Here is an 18,454-nt window from a genome sequence, read left to right on the forward strand (position 1 = left end):
AATACTCTCTTTTTAAAATAATTATAGCTCTATATTTTGCTATTTGGTAGGGCTTGTTTCTCCTTTTTTTTTTTTTTCTTCTTCATCAGAAATTTTCTGGCTATTTCTGCTTGTTTATTTCTTTCATATGAACTTTAAAATCAGCTTATCTGCCTCAAAAAATTTATTGGTGTTTTTAATAGGATGATGTTTAATTGATGGACTAAATTGGCCAGATTGATTAGTCTTTATGAAGTGTGTATTCCTATTAAGAACATGGTGTGCCTTTCTAATTATTCAGTTACTCTTTCGTGTCCTCCAGTAGAGATGGAAAGTTTTCTTTTTAAAGTTTTCTTTCTTTGCACATTTTTGCTATGTTTATACTCAGGTATTTTATTGTCTTTGTTCCTATTGTAAACGGTGTTTGCTTCCATTTTATCTTTCAGCTGCTTATTTTTGATATATTTGGAGACTAATAATTTCCCTGTAGTTATTTTTATTCAAGTTTCTCATCTATTTTTCTTATTATTTATAATAACTATTTATTTGATTATTTTGGGTTTTCCAGATCTATCTTATTTTTAACCGGCCGCTTTGAGTTGGTCTTCTTTTTTTAAGAAGCCAATACTTACTTAGACTTATCCGTATGAATGCCTATTTGCTGCTATTACTTCAGGTATTTGGGGTTCAATTTTCTTTGTGCTGACAAATATTTTTAATCATTAATTCAGGAAGAAACTGGGTGGTTTGTATGTTGGAAATTATCTGTATTTGCCTCTCCTTCTTTAATGCTAGTTTAGCTGGGTAGAATTTCAGTTTGACAATTATTTTCCATCAGTAATTTAAAAGCTATTTCTTTGTCTTTGGGCATCTATTGTTGAAGAGTAGCTTGCAGTGGTTTGTTATTCTTCTGTAAGTAGTCTGTCTTTTTCTACTGGTTATTTTTAAGGTATTAGGTTCTTATATTTGATGTTTTCCAAAGCTATCACACTGGCTGGACATGACTTTATTCGTATTTTGCTCAGTATCTATGGCCTGCACCTGCTAGATTATGTGGGTTCATGTCCCATTGGTGTAGAAACAGACTTGAGGTTCCTGTTTTTCATAGCTGATTCTTTTCCTCCCTGTGGTCTAGGCCAATGGCAAGCTTTCTTGTTCCTTCCCCAAACTGGTAAGTAGAGTTTTTCTTTTCTCCTGTGGGGAGCAAATAAAATCTTTATTCCAACTTCAGATCTCGTCAGGGCTCAAGGCCTCATTTCCTGCTGCCATGCCAAGACCTATTCTGTCTTAGCTTCAGATTCTCTTTACTGTGGTAGCTTTGGGTTCCCTTTTGATTTGTGGCACCTGGGAATGTCTCTTTCTTACTTTCAATCTCAGATATATCTTTAGGGATTTTATCATGAAGGGATGTTGAATTTTATCAAATGTTTTTTCAGTACTGGTTGAAATGATCATATGGTTCTAATCCTTCATTCTGTTGATATGATGTATCACATTGATTGATTTGCACATGTTGAACCATCTTTGCATCCCATGGATAAATCCCACTTGGTCATGATGAATGATCTTTCTAATCTATTGCTGAATTCAGTTTGCTAGGATTTTGTTGACGATTTTTGCATTAATATTCATCAGAGATATTGGCCTGTAATTTTCTTTTTTTAATGTGCCTTTGTCTGGCTTTGGTATCAGGGTGATACTGGCATTGTAGAATGAGTTTGACAGTATTCTCTTCTCCTCTATTTTTTCGGAATAGTTTGAGTAGGATTGGTATTATTTCTTTAAATGTTTGGTAGAATTCAGCAGTGATGCCATCGGGTCCCAGGCTGTCCTTTACTGGAAGATTTTTCATTACTGCTTTGATCTTGTTACTTGTTATTGTTCTGTTCAGGGTTTGGATTTCTTCCTGGTTTAATCTTGGTAGGTTGTATGTGTCTAGGAATTTTTCCATTTCTTCTAGATTTTCCAATTTACTGGCATATAGTTGTTCATAGTAGCCACCAATGATCCTCCGAATTTCTGCAGTATCAATTGTAATGTCTCCTTTTTCATTGCTGATTCTATTTATTTGGATCTTCTCTCTCTCTCTTCCTCTGTTTTATTTTGAGATAGTGTCTCGCTTGGTTGACCAGCTGGAGTGCAGTGGTGCAATCTCGGCTCACTGCAGCCTCGATCTCCTGGGCCCAATCAATTCTCCTACATCAGCCTCTGGTTAGCTGGGATTACAGGTATGTGCCACGACTCCCAGCTAATTTTTGTATTTTTTTGTAGAGATGAGGTTTCACCATTTTGCCCAGGCTGGTCTCAAACTCCTGGCTCAAGTAATCTGCGCACCTTAGCTTCCCAAATTGTTGGGCTTACAGGCAAAAGCCACTGCACCTGGGCCTTCTCTCTTTTTTTCTTAGTTTGGCTATCATATATGTCTCTAAAAATTACTCAGCATTTCTATTTGTGTGAGAGGTGATTCCTGCCTCAGTTCAGTCAGCTTGTCTGATTTTGCGACACTATTTTGGGCTGGGAGTGGTAGCTTATGTCTGTAATCCCAGCATTTTGGGAGGCCAAGGCGGGTAGATTGCTTGAGCCCAGGAGTTCAAGACTAGCCTAGGCAACATGGCAAAACCCTGTCTCTACCAATAAAATACAAAAGTTGGATGTGGTGGCATATACCTGCAGTCCCAGCTACTCAGGAGGCTGAGGTGGGAAGATCGCTTGAGCCCTGGAGGTAGACGCTGTAGTGAGCTGTAATCATGTCACTGTACTCTATCTAGCCTGGGTGACAGAGCAAGACCCTGTGTTAAAAAAAGAAAAGAAAAAAAAAAGAAGACACTATTTTGGAACTAAAAGCCAAGAATTTGACTTTTTTTCCTGACTGGGTTCTTTCGAATTCTCTTTCCTGGCTCAATAGCCTCATCCCCAAGATACAGGGCAACTAAGCTAGCCAAAATTGAGTATCAGTCACTTGCAGCCAATCTTTAATACAGTGGGGTCTGAGAATTTCTGGCCTTCAGGATAAAGTTCAAGTCCTCCAAACTTTCTGCCCCAAGTATGTTTCTAACTCAGTTTCCTACTTTCTTCTCTTATCTACCCAATGCTTTAGAGAAACCAAAGGTGCTTGTTATTTTCTGTGTACCTCTGAGCTTTCTCATATCCATGTCCTTGCATATAATGTGCTCTTTTCTGTTTGTTTGTTTTGAGATGGAGTCTCACTGTTGCCCAGGCTGGAGTGCAGTGGGGCGATCTCGGCTCACTGCAACCTCCGCCTCCAGAGTTCAAGTGATTCTTCTGCCTCAGCCTCCCAAGTAGCTGGGACTGTAGGCGCGTGCCACCACGCCTGGCTAATTTTTTGTATTTTTTTTAGTAGAGACGGGGTTTCACCACGTTTGCCAGGCTGGTCTCGGACTCCTGACCTCGTGATTTGCCTGCCTCGGCCTCCCAAAGTGCTGGGATTACAGGCGTGAGCCACCACACCTGGCCCTATGTCTTTGCGTATGATGCGCTCTTTACCCAGGTACTTTTCTTTCCCCAGGTGACTGGGTCTCGTTCTGTCACCCAGTCAGGAGTGCAGTGGCATGATCCTAACTCACTGCAGCCTCAAACTCCTGGGCTCACACAATCCTCCTGCCACAGCCTCCCAAGTAACTAACCATACACTTTTGGCATTACTGCAGGCCAAATCCACCACGTCTTTCAAAGTCCAGCTCAATGGGTGCTGCTATGAAGCCTGACTAATCTTCTCAGCTTAAAGTTTTGTGTGCTTCCTCTGTATTTCTGCAATTGAAGAAGTCCACTGCAGTGTAAAGGACTCAACCTGTGAATTGATATCAGGACTTAGGGGCTCAGGACCTGGCTCTGTTACTCCTTAGCTGCCTCTTTTTACCTATCTCAGCTTCAGTTATTATCTAAAACAGATGGAAATATTTCCCTCACAGAATTAAAGTCACTTTTATGACCATTTTGGTTTTGAGTGAAGGAAAATCCATCCTGAAGAGGGCATCGATTGGTTTATATAGGTGAAAAGGCCAGGGGTAGAGATGGCTTCAGGCATGGGGTGGACTCAAAGCTCAAATGCTATCAGCAGGAGTCTGACTATCTTCTCTAAGAGCTGCCTTTTGCTCTGTCACCTTTATGCCCAGGTTCAAAGAGTAGCCTGATGGCTGGCAGCACTCTTAGAACCCAATCTTTCTGCTTCAAGTCCAGCTGACTAGCTTGAGAACATCTTTCTCAAGTCACAACAAAGTTATCACGGACTCTCATTGGGTCATGTGCCCATCCCTGAGGTGGTCACTATGGCCAGGAGAATTTGATGCTTGGATTGCCTAGGGCCCAGGGGACTTGTTCTACCTCAGACCCTGGGGTGCATCCCTGGCAGCAACACATGGGATGAGTGTGGGTGGGTGGAGTTTCTGCAATGAGAAGTTAGGGTGCATTTCCAGCATGGTGAAAGGATGCTAGATGAGAATAACTGCAGAGCTCCACCATAGATGTGCTGGGGATCAAGTGAGACAATATGAGGAAACTGACTTCGAAAGTCCTGATCAGGCTAGGCGTGGTTATACCAGCACTTTGGGAGGTCAAGGCAGGGAGATTGCTTGAGGCCAGGAGTTCGAGACCAGCCTGGGCAACATGTCAAGACCCTGTCTCTACCAAAAAATAAAACAAAACAAAAACCAAATTAGCCAGGTGTGGTGACATGTGCCTATAGTCCTAGCTACTCAGGAGGCTGAGGTGGGAGGATTGCTTGAGCCCAGGAGTTCGAGGTTGTAGTGAGCTATGGTGGTGCCATTGCACTCCAGCATGGTGACAGAGAGAGACCCTATCTCAAAAAAACAAAAAAGAAGTCCTGTTCAAACATAAATGATTATTATTATTTGGTTATGTTTCTCTGTGGCACTTAGCACTTTTTTCCTTCTAGCCAGAGTTGCCCACTTCATAGTTTAATCTTCCCTACTCCACCCTGAGCAACTGGAGAGCACGGTCTGTGTTCTAGTAATCTCTAGAGGATTCCACCATTTCAACTCAGCACCCAGAAAATATAAGGTACCCAATAGATGATTGTGGAATAACTTGATTAGTCTGAAATCCAAAGCATTGCCCCCAGAGTTCTGTTAATCCCTAGGCCAAAATCTCAAAAGGCTTTCAAGAACTTGAACCTTTCCCTGGAATCATAGCTAAATAAGCTCTGGCCTTTTTCATAGTGGGTGGGGTGAGATAAATAATTTCAGGAAGATGTGTCCTTGCATTGATTTGTTCACCTGGCCAACCTAAGGCCATCCAGAGAAAGAAAAGTCTTGGTTTGTTTATTTTCTGTTTATTTATTAAATTTCTGGTTTATTTTGCTCTTACTGCCCTCGTTAAATGGTGTGGGCTTCAGGAAAGTGCAGACTGAATGAAGTAACTTCCCGAAGGCACTGACCTGCAGGGCAGGTTTGGGGCTCCCTCCTGGTCCAGGAGGCCTAAGCGTCCAGGAAGTTTTGAGTTTAATGAAAGGAATTGGTGATCAGTTCTAGTCAAACATCTGGGAGCCCAGCCCAGGTGTTCTCCCTCATGTCTGTGTTGTGTTCATGTCCTTCGATTTCCTATCTGAACATGGAGTCTGGAGCTCCTGAGGATCACAGGAGTTTGGAAAACCAAAAAAACCTTTTTTCTTTCTTTCTTTTTTTTTTTTTGAGATGGAGTCTCACTCTGTCGCCCAGGCTAGAATGCAATGGCGGGATCTCAGCTCACTGCAACCTCCATCTCCTAGGTTCATGTGATTCTCCTGCCTCAGCCTCCCAAGTAGTTGGGATTACACGTGCTCACCACCACACCCAGCTAATTTTTGTATTTTTAGTAGATACGGGGTTTCACCATGTTGGTCTGGCTGGTCTCGAACTCCTGACCTCAGGTAATCTACCCACCTCAGCCTCCCAAAGTGCTGGGATTACAGGCATGAGCCACCATGCCTGGCCAGAAAGGCAAAGAGGGAATGAAGGACCCAGATCACCTATTGAAATAGTCTACATGTGGCCCCAGTCCCAGAATTGGCTGGAGCTACTTTTTGGCTGATTTTGCAATGGAGACATTAATTCTTTTCAGCCACAAGCATTAAGTAGAAAAGGTAATGTGGCTTAACTTATAATATACTGACCCACTAGTTTTCAACCTGCCTCATCTTCTGTTGCAGCAATGATGCTATTCTAGGAACTTGGGCCTTACCAGGGCAGAAACAACAGGGCCATGCTTTACAGAAGGAAAGTTCCATGATTGCAGGTATCTGAGGAAGTTCATACGCACATAATTAAATTATAGTCTTTGTTAGAAACAGGGTTTCAGCTCTTGTAGACCAAAGACAATTGCTGATGGGTAGGGAGTGGGAATGAGAACAGTCCAAGGACATTGTTGGCAGGCCAAGGGTCACCAAAGGAAACTCTGAGCTGGGCGGGTCAGCAGCACTCGGCCAGCGCTTGGCAGGCTCTGCAGCATGAGCTGGGTGTTGCTTAAAAGGAACTCCCTGTACCACATCTTCCCTTCCTGGATGGTCCAAGTCACTCCCAACTCACTTCTGGAAAGATGTCCCTTGACTTCCAGGTTCTGACCTTGCTTCCCCTCGGTGCCTCTGTCTCTTCCCCAGCTGGCATCTTATCTCGCTTCCTGACCCTAGTTTCCTGTCTGGGCCTCAACAGTGCTCTGAGAACTTCTTCTTTGGGTAATGCTCCCCCTGCCTAACTGCCTTTTGGTCTCTCTTCCCGACATGCAATCACAGGTGCTCTTCCCAGGGACCTTAGGCAGTATGGCCTGATGGAAGGAGCCTGGATTTTGAAGCCAAACAGCTGTGTGTGTTTTTGTTTTGTTTTTTTAAGACAGAGTCTTGCTCTGTCACCCAGGCTGGAGTGCAGTGGCACCATCTCAGCTCACTGCAACCTCTGCCTCCCGGGTTCAAGCAATTCTTATGCCTCAGCCTCCGGAGTAGCTGGGATTACAGGCACGTGTCACCATGCCCTGATGATTTTTGTATTTTTAGTAGAGATGGGGTTTTGTCATGTTGGCCAGGCTGTTCTCAAACTCCTAGCCTCAAGTGATCACCACGATGGCCTTCCAAAGTGCTAGTATTATAGGCATGAACCACCACGCCCAGCCTGAAGCCAAACAGATGAGTGTCCTAATTCTGGCTCTTCCATTTGTTAACAGGGTGAACTTGAGCAAATTATTCCATTTCTTCAACTGTAAAATGGGGATAATTTCTCTTACTGGGTTTCTGTGGGGGCTTGATGAGATAAGGGATGTAAGACACTGAGCAGGTTGATCCTTTGTAAATGGTGGCTCTTACTAAAAGTGAAGACAGGCAGGAGCACACACATTGCATAAATACCACCTTCCCGCCTTACCAGTGATAACATCTGACCAAGATACCAGGCATTTACCCTATGCAGAAAAGTCCTGCGTAGATGGAGCTGCCACTTCCTCATTTGTAGTCTGCTCTAATATTTCACAATCTGTGTAGTTAGGAAATAGTTCTTAATATCTAACCTAAGTTCCTCCTGCTACAGTATGTCATAGCACACTTATTTTTAAAATAACACCCAGGCCAGGCGTGGTGGCTCACACCTGTAATCCCAGCACTTTGGGAGGCTGAGGTGGGGAGATCACTTGAGGTCAGGAGTTCAAGACCAGCCTGGCCAACATGGTGAAACCCCGTCTCTACTAAAAGTACAAAAAAAAAAAAAAATTAGCTGGGCGTGGTGGTGTGCGCCTGTAATCCCAGCTACTTGGGAGGCTGAGGCAGGAGAATCGCTTGAACCCAGGAGGCGGAGGTTGCAGTGAGCCAAGATCGTGCCATTACACTCCAGCCTGGGTGACAGAGCAAGACTCTGTCTCAAAATAAACAAACAAACAAACAAACAAACTGCAAACAAAACACATACACACAAACAGGCCCATGAAAATGAGCAGATTTTTCTATGAGTTAGGCATTCACTTGCCTTGGGTTTACTCTTATTTTTCAAGAAACCAGTAAATATTTGTTGTGTGGCCACTGCAGGCAGGGACTGTGCTACGCTGTGCTGGGGAGCTCCAAAGAGGTGTGACAAGACTCCAGCTCTAGGAATCTCGATCCTTCTCTCTTTAGTTTTCAATTGCAGGTGAATGACTGTGTCTATAAACACAGCAAAGGAGTTTAGTGGGACTGATCACCTTGGCAGCAAATCATTGATTGGATGTACAGCTTGGCTCTGGCAAGGATTGAAATGAAAATTGTGGGTCAATCTTCAACATTTAAGCAGATGCCACTAAGTGGCCCCAGGCAACAGGTTATTTCATTCAGCTACTCAGGTGCATTTTGCAGCTAATCCTTCTTAGTGGGCTGTTAGAATGAACCACATCTTTTCAGCTATGTGGCCCAGAATCCAAGTGTCTAAGAAGCTTCTGTTGAGGGAAATGTTTGCCCTGCCCGAAAGCAAGGGCAGACCTCTCAACTTCACACATGTCCACTCTGACCCTGTTGTAAGTCTATGGGCTGAGAGGATGCCATGTGGACCACAGACAGCCTATAGATGTCTTTTGTTTAGACCAATGGTGTTTTACTTTTGTTTTTCAAGTTGAGTTGTTTGCCAAAATCTAAAAACTGATAGATTCACATGATCCAGGTTTCTGGCTTTTCTTGAAAAATGGAAGCTCTGGAGATACTGAAGCTCCATTTCCTCATAGTAACATCACCTGGATCGGAGTGAAGATGCTGTCTTTAGGTGGGGCCACCATTTCCTACTGCCTCACTCTGGTCAGTTTCATCCATCTATGGAACTTGCCTGGGCTCTGAAGGCATTTGAATTTTGGACTCTTGGCCTATGAAGTCCCCTTTGGTCATTGATAGAGAGCACAGCTGCCAGTGATCTGTTTCATTGTGTTCTCTGCTCTCACCTCCTCTATGAGAAATGATACTAGCAGATCAGTGTTTGCAATTCCTGCAGACATGTCTTCCCCAAGTTTACATTTAATGCCCAACATGAAAGATATTTCACTACAGTTGAAAACATTTCTCATGTTACCTCTTGGTCCTCATATGAGGAGTGAGGGGATGAATCCCCACCCCCCCTTTTTTTTGAGCTGGAGTCTCACTCTGTTGCCCGGGCTGGAGTGCAATGGCACAATCTTGGCTCACTGCAACCTCCCCCTCCTGGGTTCCAGCGATTCTCCCGTCTCAGCCTCCCAAGTAGCTGGGATTACAGGCGTGTGCCACCATGCCCAGTTAATTTTTGTATTTTCAGTAGAGACGGGGTTTCACCATGTTGGCCAGGCTGGTCTTGAACTCCTGACCTCAAGTGATTCACCCTCCTCGGCCTCCCAAAGTGCTGGGATTACAGGTGTGAGCCGCCGTGCCTGGCCTGATGAATCTCTTTTTGAAATTTGTCTCTTTTTACTGTTTCTAGGTTCTTTATAGTCCAAGGGCTTCTGTGTGGGCAAAGGAATACCCTCTACAACTTCTAGTATAATTGATGTTCACTTTATCAAATTTATATGCCTAGTAAACAAAATTAGGACATAAGAATTTCTTTCTTTCTTTTTTCTTTTGAGACAGAGTCTAGCTCTGTCACCCAGGATGGAGTACAGTGGCATAATCTCGGCTCACTGCAACCTTCACCTCCTGGGTTCAAGTGATGCTCCTGCCCCAGCCTCCTGAGTAGCTGAGATTACAGACACACGCTACCACACCAGGCTAATTTTTATGTTTTTAGTAGAGACGGGGTTTCACCAAGTTGGTCAGGCTGGTTTTGAACTCCTGACCTCAGGTGATCTGCCTGCCTTGGCCTCCCAAAGTGCTGGGATCACAGGTGTGAGCCACTGAGCCTGGCCGGAAGTAAAAAATTCTAAGCTACGTTTTTACATTTAAATCCTAATTACTAACTATATTTCTTTTGGGTGAAAATAATAGAAAATCTTGACTCAAAATGGCTTAAGCAATAAGGATTTTTTTTTTTTTTTTTTTTTGAGATAGGGTCTCACTGTGTCACTCAGGTTGGAGTGCGGTGGTACAATCAAGGCTCAGTGCAGCCTCAGCCTCCTGGGCTCAAGTGTTCCTCCTGCCTCAGCCTTTCATGTAGCTGGGACCACAGGTGCATGTCACCATGCCTGGCTAATTTTTTGATTTTTTTTTTTTTTTTTTTTTTTTTTTTTTTTTTAAGAGATGGGGTCTCAATTTGTTGCCTAGGTTGAAAGGAAATTTATTATCTCCCATAACATGAAATCAGGAGGTAGGGTGGACTCGGGCACAGTATGTCTGGGCTTGGGCTCCATTTCCTGTGATTCTCTCATTGCTGCCCTTCTCAGTGTATTTGTATCATCCTCAGCTAGCAATGTGGCTGGTGCAGTGCCAATGTCATATCCAGACACAGTTCAGAGGAGGAAATGGGATTCTTACTATTTCCTTTTTTGGGGGACTGTGGAAACCTCTCCTAGAAGCCTCACAGTGGACTTTTCCTGAAACCTCATTGGCCAGAACTGTGTAACACACCTGTTCCTAAATGAACCACTGGCGAGAATGGGATTGCCAGTTGGCTTTCACTAATCATCTCAGAGTGGAATGAATGTTGGGAGTCTATCATAAGGATCACTACATAAACTTAATTTAAATTCCCTTAAAGAATCTAAATTACAATAATAAATTCAATAAGACTGATCTCTTAAACCCTGCAAACATCATAACACATCAAATCACAGAGAGAAACATGAAAATAAAATGATCACGAAGGCTAAAACTACACTTAAATCTAATTTTAAAACATTAAAATCATGGATTTAATTATTTTTATTGCCTCTACACTTATTCTTATAAGTAATATTTATTTTGATATTTTTCTAGGGTCACAGTAATATTACTAGACCCCAAATTCAAATAAGACTATTTCATACCAGCCAAGGTTGTAGGTTATTTATATTATTTGTTTGAGATTGATTCTTGGCTGGAGCAGGGGACTTGGTGGCACCTTCTAAACCTTAGTCAGCATGCATTAGGGTGCCTCTTACATCCTTTTAACAACAGAATTGTATAAATTAATTTACATACCATACAATTCACCTGTTTAAAGTTTAAAATTCAATGGTTTTTAGTATACTCAGAGTTATGCAACCATCACCACAATCAGTTTTACAACATTTCCATCACACCAGTAAGAAACCCCTTAAACAGTCACGCTCCAATTCCCCCCTCCTCCTGGCCCTGGGCAACCACCAGTCTACTTTCTGTCCCTTTGAATTTGCCTTTTCTGGACAGTTCACGTGAATAGAATCATACACTATGTGGAGGCTGGGCACCTTTTAATCATTAAACTTTACTTGCTGTCAATGGCACTTGCCATGTCTATACTCTTCATAGAGGATTTCCTGAAATTATGTATTTAAACATTTTTTTTAGAGACAAGATTTTGCTCTGTTGGCCAGGCTGGAGTGCAGTGGTGTGATCATAGCCCACTGTAGCCTGGAACTCCTGGGCTCAAGAACTCCTCCCACCTCAGCCTCCCCAATAGCTGGGACTAAAAGCAAGCACCACCATGCCTGGCTAGTATTTTTATTTTAATCTCTGGTAGAGACAGGGTCTCTCTATGTTGTCCAAGCTGGTCTCTAACTCCTAGCCTCAAGTGATCCTCCTGCCTAGGCCTCCCAAAGTGCTGGGCTTACAGGTATGAGCCACAGCACCCAGTCTCTGTATTTTTAAAATTTTGCTTGGTTAGTATTATATAATTGATTATAGTGTCTTTGTTATACATTGACCTAGATGTTTGGAATGATTGGAAATATTTACATGCCTTATATATTAGACATTCACTCCCTTCCTTACTTCATTCATGCCTGCCTTCCATTCCCCTTTCCTTTCTTCCTTCCACAAATATGTATTGAGCAACTTCTCTGTATCAGGTATTGGAGTGCCAGGCACTGGAGATCCAACAGTGGACATGCATGCACGGCCCTTTCCCTCGTGGACTCATGGCTTGGTGTAGTCCTGTCCCTTCTGCTGATGACTTGAGGAGGCCATGCCATGTGGGTGCTGCTGAGTTACCACTCAGAATGATACAGCAAGCCTTCAGAGCAGCTTCCTTCTCCTTCCCGTGTTTCCAATCTTTCCTCATCTCTTCAGCCATCTAACCCTTGACATACTATCTTCAGGTGTGTAATTACATAATGTATGCAGACTTTTCTGTAGATACATAACAGAATAACAACTCATAAATATATATCAGGTTTGCTTTGTTATCAAGTTTTATTTGATTAAAATACTAAACTGTTCGTTTATCTCATACTTAGATTCTTCCATAAAAGGATTAAATTTGAAGCATAGTACAGGTTATTTATAAATAGCCAAAGTATACATGTGCAGAGCTAACTGGAAAATCTTACAGTTGAGCACTAAATTTAGTTTAGACTACAAATGAATGCAAACAAATTTGCATCAGTGAAGAGAGTTCTGAATGGTAATATACTATTCAAATAAAGATTATAAAAAAGAAGAGGTTACAATAATAAATTTGGTGGCAGGTTAAAAATTAAGGAAGTATGTGGTAGAGAACATTACTGAAGTTTCTATTTTAGAATAGGATAGAGTTGGATAAAAATCAAACATTTTAATAAAAACCTATGGTCTTAAAAAGAAAAATATTCTTCAGTTGTATCCCCTGGAAACAATGTCCCTCTAACTCATTATCAAATTGTTTTATTTCTTGTTTTTTTTTTTTTTTTTTTTTTTGTTGTTGTTGTTTGTTTTTTTGAGACAGAGTCTTGCTCTGTCTCCCAAGCTGGAGTGCAGTGGTGCGAACTTGGCTCACTGCCACCTCTGCCTCCTGGGTTCAACTGATTCTTCGTGCCTCAGCCTCCTGAATAGCAGGGATTACAGGTGCGTGCCACCACCCCCGGCTAATTTTTTAAAAAATTTTTGGTAGAGACATGGTTTTGCCATGTTGGCCAGGCTGGTCTCAAACTCCTGGCCTCAAGTGATCTGCTTGCCTCAGCCTCCCAAAGTGCTAGGATTACAGGCTTGAATCACTGCGCCTGGCCTATTGTATTTCTTCTGTTAAGTTTATTTTGCATATAAAATATATTTTTCTCTGCTAATGAGGGAAGAGTGTATTCAGGGAACTTGTGAGTAAGCCAAAGAGTTATGTAAAAAAGCAGGAATTATACCAAGAACAGGAAAAACTGAACAACCTTCATGGTCACTTAATAACCAGGTAAAAAGAGAGTCTGATAATGTGTTACAAAATGGTGTGTAAATCAGATGCCATTAAAAAAAAAAAAAAAAAAAAAAGCTGACCCTGCAGACTCAATCCTTCCTTTCCTGGCTGGTAAAACCTTTGAATGACACTATTAATAAAGATTAGATAAGGGGGGACTGGAAACATGGGAAGGAGGAGGAAGCTGCTCTGAAGGCCTGCTGTATGGTTCTGAGTGGTAACTCAGCAGCACCCACATGGCATGGCCTCCTCAAGTCATCAGAAGGGACAGGACTGCACCAAACCATGAGTCCACGAGGGAAAGGGCCATGCATGCATGTCCACTATTGGATCTCCAGTGCCTGGCATAATACCTGATACAGAGAAGATGCTGAATACATATTTGTGAAAGGAAGAAAGGAAAGAGGAAAGGAAGGCATGGAGAAAAAAGGAAGGGAGTGAAGAACGGAGGAAAAGATGTTCTATGCTTTCCCAGAGGGAGAGGATGAATGGCGAGTGATGACCTCTTCTCTACTACTCTTTCCTATTAGTTTCTTGTGTGGAGTCAGAGGCCTGAGTTGTTCTGTCCTTATTGAGTCAATAATTGGGCACAGGACAGGTGGATATTCAGCCTGAGGCTGAACTGGACCTTGGAAACCAGTATTTGCCCTGTCCTACTTGGATGCCAATATTTGCCCAGAAACTCTATGGATACGTAGCTGTCAGTTAGAGGTTTGCATCAGATTCAAACCGTAGATGTTCTCATTAGAAGAAGATGTTAGGAAAGAGGAAACACGTGAGTATCCCAGAATTAGGACTTCAGAGGAGCTTCAGAGCTGCTTCCAACTGTCTCCTCTGCTTCTAACTGTCTCCTCTGCTTCTCTCCCACAAGCTGCAGTCAATGGCTACAGTAGCCATAATTGAAGGGTTCTTTGCCACTCCCAGTTCAAGTAGGCTAAAATTTCATCCAGTGGAGATTAATTTACACTTGTAGGTTAATACCCATGATGGCTGGAGCATTGGTCATTCACTCCTGAATATAAATTGCTTTAATTTAGATTGGTTTCCCACACTTAGGAGAAGATTTTGATGGAGAGAGTGGAGGGGAGATTTTGGACCCCTCTGGTGGCACTCCTTCCTTCCGTCCTCCGTCCCTCCCTCCCTCCCTCCCTTCCTTCCTTCCTCCCTCCCTCCCTCCTTCCCTCCCTCCTTCCCTCCCCTTTTCTCTCTCTGTGTGTGTTTTTTTTTTTTGATACAGGGTCTTGCTCTGTCACCTAGGCTGGAGTGTGGTAGTACAATCACAGCTCACTACAACCTCGAACTCTTGGGCTCAAAAGACCCTTCCACCTTGACCTCCTGAGTAGCTAGGACTACAGGCAAGTGCTACCACACCTGGCTAATTTTTAAAGTAATTTTTTAGAGACGGAGTCTCACCATGTTGCACAGGCTGGTCTCAAACTCCTGGCCTCAAGTGATCCTCCTGCCTTGGCCTCCACAAGTGTTGCCATTACAAGCATGAGTCACTGCTCACTGCCGTGGCTGCATTTTCTTAGTCTTAGTCTTTTTCATGGGCTCCTCTTTAAGCCACTCCTTAATTTTAGCTGACCCCTATCCCCACCCCACGTAGTTGAAAATTCTCTTATAACTTTTGACTTCCCCAAAACTTGACTACTAATAGCCTCCTATTGACCAGAAAAGGAAGAAAAAAGCTGGAGGCCTCACACTTCCTGGTTTCAAAAGCACTACAATGCTATAGTAATCAAAACAGTATGGTACTGGCGTAAAGACAGACATATAGACTAATGGAATAGAATAACAGTTAATAAACATAAACAGTTGATTAACACATATTTTGTATGTTATATTTATTATATACTGTATTCTTACAATAAAGCTATAGAAATAAAATATTAAGAAAATCATAAGGAAGAGAAAAGATATTAATATTTATTAAGTGGAAGTGGATCATCATAAACTTCTTCGTGATGAGTAGGCTGAGGAGGGGGAAGATGAGGGATTAATCCTACTGTCTCTGAGTGGCAGAGGCAGAAGAAAATCTGCATTTAAGTGGACCCACACAGTTTAAACCTGTGTTGTTCAAGCATCAACTGTACATGTATGTTACACCTGAGCTGGGCATTACCCACAAGTCCTTGGGCTGCACTCTTGCCTTTGACCATAGGAACCATGAGAAAATCTCAGGCATTTCTTCAGGCTCTGCCTCTTGCCCTTGGGTTTGGATCCATGACTTGGCCTGTTCTCCCTGATTTCTCCACCTCTAGGTTTATGCCAGATTCCCCGCCTCTCTGTCTTGTCCTGAGATTTCACTACTCGACTTGGCCTTTTTTTCTAATTTTTTTATTGTGGTAAAATACACGTAACATAAAATTTACCGTCTTAACTATTTTTAAGTATACAATTGGTAATATTAAATACATTCATAACATTGTGCAACCATCATCACCATTCGTAACTCTTTTCATCTTGTAAAACTAAATCTATACCCACTAAACAACAGCTCCCCATTCTCCTCTCCCCACATTCCCCGGCAACCACCATTGTACTTCTGTGTCTATGATTTAGACTACTCTGTTAAGTACCTCATATAAGTGGAATCATATAACGTTGGTCTTTTTGCGACTGGCTTATTTCATTTAGCATAATGTCCTCAGCCTTCATCCATGCAGCATGTATCACTATTTCCTTCCTTTTTAAAGCTGAAGAATATTTCATTGTATGTATATGCCACATTTTGCTTATTCATTCATTCATCCTTGGACATAGGTTGCTTTTCCTTTTTAGCTATTTTGAATAATGCTGTTATGAAATGGATACACAACTATCTCTGAGACCCTATTTTCAATTCTTTTGGGTAAGATCCAGAAGTGGAATTGCAGGATCATGTGGTAATCCTATTTTTAACATTTTGAGGAACCATCATATTGTTTTCCACAATGACTATATCATTTCACATTCCTACTGTCAGTGCACAAGGTTTCCAATTTCTCCACATCCTTGCCAACACTCGCTCTTTCCTTTTTTTTGATAGTAGGTATCTTAATGGGTGTGAAGTGACAGCTCATTGTAGTTTGATTTTCATTTCCCTAATAATAAGGTTGAGCATCTAATCAACATTAGCAATGTTAAGCATTAGTTTTTTTGCATAACTTCTTTGAATATTCAAATCCTTTGCCTACTTAAAATTTGAGTTTTTTGTTGTTGTTGTTGAGATTGAGAAGTTCTTTATATATTCTAAATATTAAACTCTTAGGCAATACATGCCTTGCAAATATTTTTGCCCATTCTGTGGGTTGTCTTTTTGCCCTGTTGAGATTGTCTTTTGATGCACAAAATTTAAAAACTTTCATAAAGTCCAATTTGTTTATTTTTTCTTTTGTTGCCTGTGTCTTTGGTGTCAAAGCCAAGAACCCATTGCCAAATTTAATGTGAAAATTTGTCCTATGTTTTCTGCTAAGAGTTTTAGGTCTTACCTTTGGGTCTTTGATCTATTTTAAGTTAAGTTTTTTATATTATGTTAGGCAAGAATCCAGCTTCATTATTTTGCCTGTGGATATCCAGTTTTTTCAGTATTATTGGTTGAAAAGATTGTCCTTTCCCCTTTGAAGGGGCTTGGCACCCTTGTCAAACACCACTTGATGATATACGCAAAGGTTTCTTTCTTGGCTCTTTATTCTATGCCGTTGGTCTATATGCCTGTCTTTATGCCAGTACCAAACTGTTTTGGTTACTGTAGTTTTGTAGTAGTTTTGAAATCAGGAAATGTGAGGCCTCCAGCTTTATTCTTCTTTTTCAAGATTGTTTTGGCTATTTGGTGTCCCTTGAGATTCCATATGAATTTTAGGATTTTTTTCCTCTCAAAAAGAGGAAGTTTTGCTCTTGTCACCCAGGCTGGAGTGCAAGGGTGCGATCTCAGCTTGAACACCTCCCAGGTTCAAGCAATTCTCCCACCTCAGCCTCCTGAGTAGCTGGGATTACAGGCACATGTCACCACACCCAGCTAATTTTTGTATTTTTAGTAGAGATAGGGTTTCACCACGTTGGCCAAGCTGGTCTTGAACTCCTGACCTCAGGTGATCCTCCCACCTCAGCCTCCCAAAGTGCTGGGATTACAGGCTTGAGTCACCGTGCCTGCCATAGGATTTTTCTTTTCTATTTCTGCAAAAAATGTCACTGGGATTTTGATAGAGATTGCATTGAATCTGTAGATTGCTTTGGGTAGTATTGACATCTTAACAAAATTAAGTCTTCTAATCAATGAACATGGGATAACTTTCCATTTATTTGCGTTTTCTTTTTTCTTTTCTTTTTTTTTTTTGAGACAGAGTTTCGCTCTCGTTGCCCAGGCTGGAGTGCAATGGCACAATCTTGGCTCACCACAACCTCTGCCTCCTGGGTTCAAGCAATTCTCCTGTCTCAGCCTCTTGAGTAGCTGGGATTACAGGCATGCACCACCGCACCCGGCTAATTTTGTATTTTTAGTAGAGACGGGGTTTCTCCATGTTGGCCAGGCTGGTTTCGAACTCCCGACCTCAGGTGATCTGCCCGCTTCTGCCTCCCGAAGTGCTGGGATTACAGGTGTGAGCCACTGTGCCTGGCCTATTTGTGTTTTCTTTAATTTCCTTCAGCGATGTTTTGTAGTTTTCATTGTACAAGTCTTTTACCTTCCTGGTTAAGTTACTTATTAAGTATTTTACTCTTTTTAAAATATATATCTTAAAAATTTCTACTTTTTTTTGAGATGGGGGGTCTCACTATGTTGCTCAGGCTAGTCTTGAACTCCTGGCCTAAAGTGATCCTTCTGCCTCAGTTGCCCAAAGTGTTGAGATTACTGTGCTTGGCCATTTTATTCTTTTTGATGCTCCTGTAAATGAAATTGTTTTTGTAATTTTCTTTTTGGATCGTTCATTGTTAGTGTATAAGAAATACAGCTGATTTTTGAGTGTTGATTTTGTATCCTGCAACTTTGATGAATTCATTCACTAGTTCTAAACATTTTGAGAGGTGGAATCTTGGGGTTTTCTACATATAAGATCATATCATCTGTGAACAGAGATAATTTCATTTCTTCCTTTCCAATTGGAATGTTTTTGTTTTTTCTTTGCCTAATTGCTCTGGCTAGGACTTCCAGTACTGTGTTGAATAGAAGTGGTGGGAGTGGGCATCCTTACCTTGTTTCTGACCTTAGAAGAAAAACTTACAGTTTTAGACTATTGAGTATGATGTTGGCTGTGGGTTTGCCTGACTTTTTGATTCAATTTCTCCTTAAAAAATCCTGTCTTTTA

The sequence above is a fragment of the Pan troglodytes genome, chromosome 9 (genome assembly GCF_028858775.2).
Source record: "Pan troglodytes isolate AG18354 chromosome 9, NHGRI_mPanTro3-v2.0_pri, whole genome shotgun sequence".
Lineage (NCBI taxonomy): Eukaryota > Metazoa > Chordata > Mammalia > Primates > Hominidae > Pan > Pan troglodytes.